Raw genomic sequence first — 11,039 nt, forward strand, 5'->3', positions numbered from 1 at the left:
TATCTATCCCTTTCCTAATTAGTCCCAACATTCTGTTAGCTTTTTTGACTGCCGCTGCACATTGAGCAGATGTTTTCAGAGAACTATCCACAATGACTCAAAGATCATAGAATATGAGGGTTGGAAGGGATCTCAGGAGGTATCTAGTCCAACCCCCTGCTCAAAGAAGGTGCAATCCCCAACTAAATCATCCCAGCCAGGGCTTTGTCAAGCCTGACCTTAAAAACTTCTAAAGGAAGGAGATTCCACCACCTCCCTTAGTAACCCATTCCAGTGCTTCACCACCTTCCTAGGGAAAAAGTTTTTCCTAATATCCAACGTAAACCTCCCCCACTGCAACTTGAGTCTATTACTCCTTGTTCTGTCATCTGAAACCACTGAGAACTGTCTAGATCCATCCTCTTTGGAACCCCCTTTCAGGTAGTTGAAAGCAGCTATCAAATCCCCCCTCATTCTTCTCTTCTGCTGACTAAATAATCCCAGTTCCCTCAGCCTCACCTCATAAATCATGTGCTCCAGCCCCCTAATCATTTTTGTTGCCCACCAATAGACTCTTTCCAATTTTTCCACATCCTTCTTGTAGTGTGGGGCCCAAATCTGGACATAGTACTCCAGATGAAGGCTCACCAATGCAGAATAGAGGGGAATGATCACGTCCCTCGATCTGCTGGCAATGCTCCTATTTATTCATCCCAAAATGCCGTTGGCCTTCTTGGCAACAAGAGCACACTGTTGACTCATATCCAGCTTCTCGTCCACTGTAACCCCTAGGTCCTTTTCTGCAGAACTGCTGCCTAGCCACTCGGTCCCTAGTCTGAAGCAGTGCATGGGATTCTTCCATCCTAAGTGCAGGACTCTGTACTTGTCCTTGTTGAACCTCATCAGATTTCTTTTGGCCCAATCCTCTAATTTGTCTAGGTCCCTCTGTATCCTATCCCTAACCTCCAGCGTATCTACCCCTGCTCCCAGTTTAGTGTCATCTGCAAACTTGCTGAGGGTGCTGTTACCGCTCAAGATCTCTTTCTTGAGTGGTAAGAGCTAATTTAGACCCCATCATTTTATATGTAGAGTTGGGATTATGTTTTCCAATGTGCATTACTTTGCATTTATCAACACTGAATTTCATCTGCCATTATGTTGCCCAATCACCCAGTTTTGTGAGATTCCTTTGTAGCTCTTCGCAGTCTGCCTGGGACTTAACTATCTTGAGTAGTTTTGTATCATGTGCAAATTTTGTCACCTCACTGTTTACCCTAAATTCAGGTATAATAATCAAATTGATATTTCATAGCCCCAGAATTCAGAATCTCCCACCTATTTCAAGTCCTGTTACAAACAGATTCAGAGATTCCAAGGCCAGAGTGATCAGACTAGATGATCACAATGACCTTCTGTATAACACAGGTCATAGAACTTCCCCCCAAAAATTCCTAGAATAGATCTTTTAGAAAACCATCCAATCTTGATTTTAAAATGGTTAGTGACAGAGAATCCACCATGACTTTTGGTAAATTGGTCCAATGATTAATTACCCTGTCAAAAATTTACCCCTTATTTCCAGTCTGAATTTGTCGAGCTTCAACTTCCAGCCATTGGATGTTAGATCTTTCTCTGCTAGACTGAAGAGCCCATTATTAAATATTCGTTTCCCAGGTAGGTGCTTACAGACTGTACTCAAGCCACCCTTTAACCTTCTCTTTGTGAAGCTAAATAGATGGAGTGTGTTGAGTCTATCACTAAGGCAAGTTTTCTAATCTTTTAATCATTCTCGTGGCTCTTCTCTGACCCCCTCCAATTTATCATCATCCTTCTTGAACTGTGGGCACCAGAACTGGACCCAGGATCCCAGCAGCGCTCGCACCAGTGCCAAATACAGTGGTACAATAACCTCTCTGCTCCTACTCAAAATTCCCGTTTATGCATCATCTAGCGTGACTAGCCATAGGTGTCCTTCTTAAGTGAAAGCTTTGCAACTACTGATTAAGTAGCAGTCGCTGCCATTCAGCAGCAAGAAGCCCAGCTGGTTCCATAGGAACAGCCTTTTGATATGAGACCTAATTAATTATAAAAGGGAAACCAAACTTGTGGCACAACCTGTGACACCGACAAGTGAAGACGAGAGAAGTTCAGCAGGATCTGCTCCCACACATACCCTCTCTCTATTTCCTCAGGAAAGCTAGACCTTCCTCTTTGGCCTCTTATCATCACCCATTCACTATGGTACACAGGCTGCATCTACACTGACCCACGTCTCGTTTTCCGTGAGGAGGCTGGGGACTGACTACGTTTCCCAGCTACAGTGACTGAGGCACAAAGAGACTGAAACACGTGTCCAAGTGGGCCAGGACGAGGCAGCACAGTGACAACAGCATGTTGCTCATGGTGCACTCACACTGCATGTGCAAGCGGAAGAACAAGGTGGAGCTGCCCAAGCACTCCACTTCTAGGCTGCTCCCCTCACACCTGGAGAGAAGCAGCAATGTTAGGGAGAAGGAGGTGGGAGCAACTCAGGAACAGTGCATGAGCAAATCGTGTAGGGGTCCCAGGACAGGGATAGCAGGGGAACTGCAGGTAAGAAGAGAGATACATGGGCACACCTGAGGGAACATCCCAGGACTGGCAAAACACTTCCATACGTATTACAACCTGTAACAGTATCAACTCTCCAGCCCAGGTCAGATAGGTCACAGTCTCAGACTGACTTTCCCTTTGAAAGGACCATTCTGGTAGAACATTCTCCAGGAACAGAAAGTTATTACCTTGAACCTTGGTTAATCTATAGCCCAAATGCTGCCCTGAGCTGTCCTGGGAGAGGCAGAGAAAGGCGTGAGCTGCATTCCAGACGGGTGGGGGGGCCAGCTGGGCCAGGCAGAGCTCACTGCAGCAATCAGCTCAAGAGGGAAGGAAAAGTGCTTCCACGTTGCAGCTATCAGTGGTTTCCATCCATCAGCACAGAGAAAAGTGATGGGCTGAGGGGCCTCCCGGAGCCAGGAGCTTACAGCATTGCCCTGTCCCTAAAAAAACAACAACAACAACAGACATGTCTATAGCACCCCTCCATCAGAAATCCAAAAGGGCGTGGCAAACATATACACAGGGATCAGAGCAGCACTGAAATGCAGCTACCTCTCCGGTGGGACACAGCAGTGGTTTAAGGCACACAGCAACATTGCCCAGCAATTTACAACAGATATTAAAGGAGAATTCCATAACCAGTTGAAATCAGAGGGAATTTTTAGGGAGGCAAAATTAAATTACTTAAATTGAATGTTGCAGATGATACTGAGGTGAATAAGCCAGTTTTTGAAGAAAGTACCATAGTACCTTTAATATCCACAAATGGTCAAACCCTTGATTTTACATCTTATCCACAGACAGCACTTCCAGCAGCCCCCTAAATCCTCACTAGGCACTGGGGTCAATCCTGACTTAGCAGAGAGCATCCTCTGCTGAATCACACAGCCCCTCCCTGCAGCACCACAATGGGGTCTGAACGCTATTCCTGACTAAAGGAAGAAAGAGAACCCCTTTTGAGAGAACCCTCTCCACTACCAGTGCCACTTCTGGCACCATCTAGATGTTTCTTGGAGATCTCCATTCCAAGCACTGATCAGGCCTGACTCTGCTTTGCTTGCAAGAGCAAATGAGGTGGAGTGGTTTCAAGGACATGCACAGAAAGCAGGTTTCACTGAAAACAAGTCTGCTTAAGAGAAACATTAATACAGTCAGAGGGAAGGGGAAGCGACCAGTGATGTTACAGCTAAAAAGCCTGATGCTTCTTTAGATGTCCAAAGTCAATACAGGCATAAAATGCCTGCACACTTACAGGACTAGAGAAATACTCCAGCAATAGACCATCTAATATAACACACTCCACAATAAACTAGAGAGGGAAAACTCTGAGCCCCAGAACAGAAATCCACTGAGCTAGTACTCTTCCGCTACACTTATTCTGCCCATAGAATCACAGAAATGTCGGGCTGGAAAAGATCTCGAAAGGTCATTACATCCAGGCCCTGCACTGAGGCAGGACCAAGTAAACCTAGACCATACCCCTGACAAGTGTTTGTCCAGCCTGTTCTTAAATGACAGGGATTCCTCAATTTCCCTTGGAAGCCTAGTCCAGAACTTAGCTGCCTTTATCATTAGAAAGTTTTTCCTACTATCTAACCTAAATCTCCCTTGCTGCAGATTAAGCCCATTACTTCTTATCCTTCCTTCAGCAGTCATGGAGAACAATTGATCACCACCCTTTTTACAGCAACCCTTAACATATTTGAAGACTTATCAGGTCCCCCCTGAGTCTTCCTTTCTCAAGACTAAACATGCCCAGTTTTTTAACCTTTCCTCACAGGTGAGGTTTTCTAACCCTTTTATCATTCATCAGAGGGGTAGCCGTGTTAGTCTGAATCTGTAAAAAGCAACAGAGGGTCCTGTGGCACCTTTGAGACTAACTTCTTGCATCTGAAGAAGTGAGGTTCTTACCCACGAAAGCTTATGCTCCCAGTACTTCTGTTAGTCTCAAAGGTGCCACAGGACCCTCTGTTGCCTTTTATCATTGTTGTTGCTCTCCTCTGGACTCTCTCCAGTTTATTCACATCTGGTGCCCAGAACTGGATACAGTACTTCAGCTGAGGCCTTCACCAGTGCCGAGTAGAGCAGGACAATTACTTCCCACGTCTTACCTACGACACTCCTGTCAGTAAGCCCCAGAAAGGTATTAGCCTTTTTTGCAACTGCATTACATTGACGACTCATATTCGTTTTGTGATCCAGCGGAACTGCCAGATGCTTTTCAGCAGTACTACTGCCTGGCCAGTTTATTCCCCGTTCTGTAGTTGTGCATTTGCTTTTTCCTTCCTGAGTGCAGTACTTTGCACTTATCTTTGCTGAATTTCATCTTCCTGATTTCAGACCATCTTGTCCTCCAAAGTGCTTGCGCCCCCTCCCAGCTTGGTGTCATCCACAAATGTCCACTTTTAAAAGAACAGGGAGTGTCCAAACCTCACACATTCTCAAGCTGCGCTAGCCACTCGCCAGAGGCCCAAGAGTCCAACAGGCCTGCCATAAAACAAAGGAGCCCATGGAGCCTACAAGTCCAAGCACACGAGGCCTGGAACACTCGTATCAAGATGGAGCACTGCATGCTGGGAGCTATAGCATCCAAGGGCTGCTGCTTGGGGCCTCACTTAGCACATGAGTGATGCTTTTGGATCCTGATTAAAATCACGGTTACCAAGCGGGCTTGCTTGGGACTGACGGCTGGGAATGAGGACGTATGACGGTAGGAGTCATGGGTAGGGCTGGGAAACGTGTCCTCCAAGAGAAACTCGGCCAGTCCTTTGAGATCATAGACTCTCAGAGCTGGAAGGGACCTCAGGAGGTATCTAGTCCAACCCCCTGCTCAAAGCAGGACCAACCCACAGCTAAATCAGATCATGAAAGCCCCTTCCAGCAAGGCCAGAAAGGAGATCCCCCGACTATCCCAGCAGCACCAGCAGAACATCGACATGGGTGGAGAGGATGTTCTCTAACACTGACCGCCTAGCACAACAGCAGCAGGAAGGAAGCGCAAACGAGACCTCCCCTCTGGTGCTGGGGGGCCGTGGAGTGTGTCAGGGAACACAGGGAGTGGGGAATCTGCCCCAACACTATCTCACCTCGCCACTCTCATCAACTGCCTTCCCCACCACCGCCAGGGGAATACAAAGGGGGGAAATGCCCGCTTCAAACCACTCCCTTCCCACACCAGCACCAGGAGGCCTGGGGAGGGGGAACACCCCCTCACACCCACCCCCGCCCGGAGGGTGGGAAGTGGGGGTATACAGAGGGGAGCTCCTCCCGGCACCAGTGGGTAGTACCGCCTGGGAAAACTTTCTCCACACTAGACCAGCACCCCATAGCAGCAGGGAGGGTGGGGGTGAGGGGGGGGCTTCCCCACACACTGGTTCCCACCCCTATGGCACTGGGGTGACGGGGAAACCTTCCCACACGCTGACTCCTCCCCCCACAGCACCGGGGGGGGGGACCCCTGCCCCAGAGCACCAGGGGGGGGCTCCCCTCACACTGCCCCCTCCCTCCACAGCACTGGGGAGATGGGGGGGACCTCCCTCTATGCTGCCCCTCCCCCAATAGCATCACAGGCAGATCCCCTCCCCCCACCGCACCCGGGTCAGTTTTGGGGGAGACCCTCCCCCCCAGCCCCGAAACCTCCCCTAACCCCCCCAGCCCCGGGGGGGGCTCCCCTCCCCCCGGCCGGTTCCCCTCCCCCCGGGCGGGGCCCTGCCGAGCGCGGCGGCCGCAGCCGGCTCCTCACCTGGCCGGGCCGCGGGGCGGCGGCGGGTCTCGGAGGCGGGGGGCTGCCGGACCCCGGCCCGCTGGGGGTGACAATATGGCGGCCGGCGCTCCCGGGCAGCAGCGCCGTTGGAGCGGGACGGGAGCGGCAGGGGCCGGGCCGGGCCGCCAGAGGGCGCCAGGGCCTCGCCCGCGGCCACTTCCGCATCCCGCCGGCCCGCACCATAGAGAGCGGGAGAGAGACGGCGCCGGCCGGGGGCCGCCTGGTACGTCATGGGACCATAGAGCGTTGGGCCTTCTGCAGGCGGGGCACCCCGGGGTCCTACTGGGGACTCAATGCCTCGCCGCCACCGGGTCCTGCTGGTGCTAGGCAGGCGCAGGGCATTGGGTCAACCCTGACTGCGGGGCTGCCCCCTACTGAACCCCCTTCCCGCCACTGCTCCCTAAAGCAGAACAGCTCCCTAGTGCTGGGCTGGGGCATTGGGTCAACCCTGACTGAGGGGGCTGCCCCCTACCAACCCCCTTCGTGCCACTGCTCCCTGGAGCAGGATGGCTCTCTAGTGCTGGGCTGAGGCATTGGGTCAACCCTGACTGAGGGAGGTGCCCCCTCCCTGGAACAGAACAGCTCCCTAGTGCTGGGGCATTGGGGTCAGCCCCAATTGAGGGGGGTACCCCCTACTGAACTCCCCTGTCCCCCACTGCTCCCTGGAGCAGAATACCGTTCCTAGTGCTGGGCTGGGGTCCGATCAGCACTGACTCAAACAGAGCATGTTGCCTACTGCTCCCTGAAGTCTGAGGAAGTCACCTGCACAGCTCCCTGATGTCTTAGGAAGCTTCCCCTCCAAGTAATAACCCAGTTTGAAGCTTCTTAGTTTTTGAGATGTTTATGAACGAAAGTGAAATTCCCTTGATATTTTTAAGGCAAATAAAAATGAATCCCAAATCCCATCCCTAGCTAATGCAGACTGAATTTCTCTGGGCAGCATGTATGAAGGGGGTATTGCAGTTACGGTTGAAATCGGGTCCCCACCTCCTCTGGGATCAGAGGTAAATTAAATAGCAGTGGTCCTAGATTTGCAACACTGACTACTAGCAGTAGCTGAATGCTGCTAGAATGGGCCTGGGGAGGAGAAGCCTGTAGCCTGTCATAGGGCCCTGGTGCCCTTCCCACCATGGATCATATCTCAACATTATGTCCCTGATTTTCAGAGGTGCGGAGTAGCTGCAGCTCACATGGACTTCAGCTGGACTTGTAGGTGCTGAAGTCACCTAAAGGAAAAGATGTGTGGGTGGAGGGGACAAAGTAAACAATAGAATTGTGCAAAAGAGAAGACAAGAACAGACTCCATTGATACGGAACAGAATCCACAGACTTTAAAACATAACGTACTCCATCTATGTTCTCTCAAGCATGGTTCTGTTTTGTAACCAATCAACAGCTAATAACGGCTAGACAGAGGGACATTCAGTGAGGGCTGACATTGATTTACTTTTTTAAAAACACAGTTGGCCAGATTTTTCAGAGGTTCTGAGTTCCCACAGATTCTACTAACTTCATACTTTTGCATGATTCAAAACCAACCATCTGAACACATTGTTAACCTATGTAACCTCAGGAATTTATCATTACCCTTTTCCTTGTTCCCCTTCCCTCCTCTTGTTTATTATGCTCACTTTTTCTGTCTTGTTTCAAGTCAGGATATAAGCGCTTTTGAGCAGGCTCCATCTGTGACTTCCTGTGTGTGTGCAGTGCACCCAGGCCTAGATGGCCCCATTTTAACTGTGATATAGAGCTTTACACAATATAAATAATAATCCTTTATAATCCAACATGGGAATTGGTTTAGAACAGGGGTCAGCAACCTTTCGGAAGTGGTGTGCCGAGTCTTCATTTATTCACTCTAATTTAAGGTTTTGCGTGCCAGTGATACATTTTAACGTTTTTAGAAGGTCTCTTTCTATAAGTCTATAATCTAGAACTAAACTATTGTTGTCTGTAAAGTAAATAAGGTTTTTAAAATGTTTAAGAAGCTTCATTTAAAATAAAATTAAAATGCAGAGCCCCCCGGACCGGTGGCCAGGACCCGGGCAGTGTGAGTGCCACTGAAAATCAGCTCGTGTGCCGCCTTGGGCACACGTGCCATAGGTTGCCTACCCCTGGTTTAGAATTATGATAACCCCTTAAATTAGATCACAACTATAAGAACAACAAGCTCTCCATAAATTCAGTGTGAAACTATGTAAATCTGGGGATAAAAACATATTTTGATATCCTCTTCTCTTGAGTTCAGCGGGGTTCTCCCTTCACTTGGTCATAATCCAACACGAATTCCATAGAGACTAAAATTCCTTCTGAATTCCTATGAGGGTGGGAGAAAATGAAAATGAGGGAAGTAAATCTTCACAGGTTTGGCAAGAAATGCACAAGTTGAGATGCATCTTTTACAAAATGGCAGACTGGCATGGACAACACAAACAGACTGGGACACAAACCATGAGTCAGATTTGACACACCTGATAGTGCTTCAGGGAACTGGGGGAGGAGGGTGCAGACCGAGTGAGCCAAGCCTTGGAGAGACGGGTTTGAGCTGGGACATGCAGGCCAGTGAAGTGGGAGGGGGCAGGAGACTGAAGCTATGCAGGAGGTCTGGGGTCAGGCAGAACAGGGTTGTGAGGGATAAGGGAGAGCTCTGCACTGAGGTATCAGTACTCAACAGGCTTGGTTGGCAGTGCTGCCTTGATTCCCCCAGCACCATTCTTCGAGTGTCAGTGCCGGCTCCTCCACGCTGCTGCCATGATAGCAGTGACAAAGGGAAGCTGAGTGTCTCTGCCCTGAGGCACTGGTGCATGAAGGGCTCCTCACTGCACTACTGCCCCAGTGTGACAAACCAATGCCTCGTTGCAGATGTACTGGCCACCCACCCCATGCTATCTCCACATATCCAAACAACCACTCTCCCCTACTAATCTCCCTGCACTCTTTCATGGTGGTTCTCCCTTCTGGATCCCCACAGAGCCATTTCCCCCATCCCCAGACACCCTATAGTCCCACACATACCTCCCAAGCTGTCCCCCTGGGATCAGGGTGATGACTGGAGTGTGGGGGAATATGGGAAATCTGGGTATGTGGGGGAGGTTGGGGCAGAGGCTAGGGCATGCAGGTCAGATGGGGGAGCTCAGTGCTTCTGGGCTTACCTACCATTGCTGCCTCAGCTCCCCCTTGCACCAAGACAGCAGCAGCGTGAATAAAGCCCACATTTTCAAAGGGGTTCACAAATTGACAGACCTTGGTTTTTGGGAGCCCAGCTTGAGATACCATGGACTTAGTTTTCAGAGGCGCTGAGCACCCACCAAATAAGGGAACATTTTTTAAAAGGTAGGTCTAAGGGACTGTCCTCCTGCAGCCAAGAGTCTCCTGGTGCCAAAGAAGTTTACGCTTTGAACCTAGAGATGGAGGGGCTTTCCCCTGCAGAGCGAAAGGGCCTCCAGTCATAGGAAAGATTCCCACACAGGGAGGAGACTGCTAGACTTGGGGCCAGAGTCTTTTCTGGCACTGGACTGAATCCAACAGCAAAACACGTCCTAGGTTGGGAAATGTAGACTGAGGAAATGCGGCCAGGGAGATGTACTCAGCCGTGGAGTAGCTCCCAGGGGGCCGGGCGAGAGCCCCCTCAGGTTAGACCTGAGGTGGGCAAACTACAGCCCGCGGGCCACATCCGGCCCGCGGGACTGTCCTGCCCGGCCCTTGAGCTCCCAGCTGGGGAGGCTAGCCCCCAGCTCCTCCCCTGCTGTCCCCATCCCCTACAGCCACGCTGCCGCGTGGGCAGCACTCTAGGCGGTGGGGCTGCGTGCTGCTGCCGAGCAGAGCAGCAGCGTGTCTAGCTCTGGCCGGGCGGCACGGCTGCCAGACATGCTGTTCTGAGCGGCATGGTAAGGGGGCCGAGGGGTTGGATAAGGGGCAGAGGGTCCTGGGGGGGCAGTCAGGGGACAGGGAGCAGGGGGTGGTTGGATGGGTTGGTGGTTCTGAGGGGGGGGGAAAGGGGGGGGGCGGGATGGGGGGCGGGGGCCAAGCTGTTTGGGGAAGCACAGCCTTCCCTACCCGGCCCACCATACAGTTCTGCAACCCCAATGTGGCCCTCAGGCCAAAAAGTTTGCCCACCCCTGAGTTAGACATTTAAAACTAGAACAGAAATAGCAGTAGAAAATGTACAATCAGGGACAGTACAGTTGTGCTCCGTCTCTGGGGATGGGCCGGGACCTAGTAGGACTTTTCCATCTCTAACGTCCATTAGCCAATGGGAAGCCTCTTTGGGAAGTGACAGTGAGAGAGGAGAGAAGCTGGAAGATTGGTGGGGTGGAAGGCCCCATAGTCCCAGTGTTGCAGGGAGGAGGAGGCAGGGCCGGCTTTAGGAAGTGCGGGGCCCAATTCGAACATTTTCGGTGGGGCCCCAGCAGGGATGACTAAAAAATAAACTTTTCATTTCTTCCACGTATTATTTACTTTCCATAACTATATAAATAAAAACAAAATTATATATTACGTACATTGCTGGCTGGAGGCAGGGCAGGGGCTGACTGGAGGTAGGGTCTGGCTGGAGGCAGGGCAAGGGGTGCGGGGCTAGCTGGAGACATGGGCTGGCTGGAGGCACGGCAGGGGGTGCGGGGCTGGTGCAGGCAGGGGGTGCAGCAGGGGCTGGCTGGCTGCGGGCAGGGGGTGCGGGGCTGGTGCAGGCAGGGGGTGCAGC

The 11,039-nt window shown here is 51.2% G+C and overlaps 1 protein-coding gene across 1 annotated transcript in view; it reads right to left on the reverse strand.

The window, feature by feature from the left end:
- LOC117873893 (casein kinase II subunit alpha-like) overlaps positions 1 to 6,469 on the reverse strand; it is a 54,638-nt gene extending 48,169 nt beyond the window's left edge. Inside the window, exons 1-2 of the mRNA XM_034763778.1 lie at positions 6,317 to 6,469; positions 2,760 to 3,014 (exon numbers count right to left, since the gene is read on the reverse strand). The gene's annotated coding sequence lies outside the window, so the exon portion shown is untranslated. The remainder of the gene's footprint in view (positions 1 to 2,759; positions 3,015 to 6,316) is intronic.
- Between the last annotated feature and the right edge of the window lie 4,570 nt (positions 6,470 to 11,039).

The sequence above is a fragment of the Trachemys scripta genome, chromosome 2 (genome assembly GCF_013100865.1).
Source record: "Trachemys scripta elegans isolate TJP31775 chromosome 2, CAS_Tse_1.0, whole genome shotgun sequence".
In the NCBI taxonomy this organism is placed as follows: Eukaryota; Metazoa; Chordata; order Testudines; family Emydidae; genus Trachemys; species Trachemys scripta.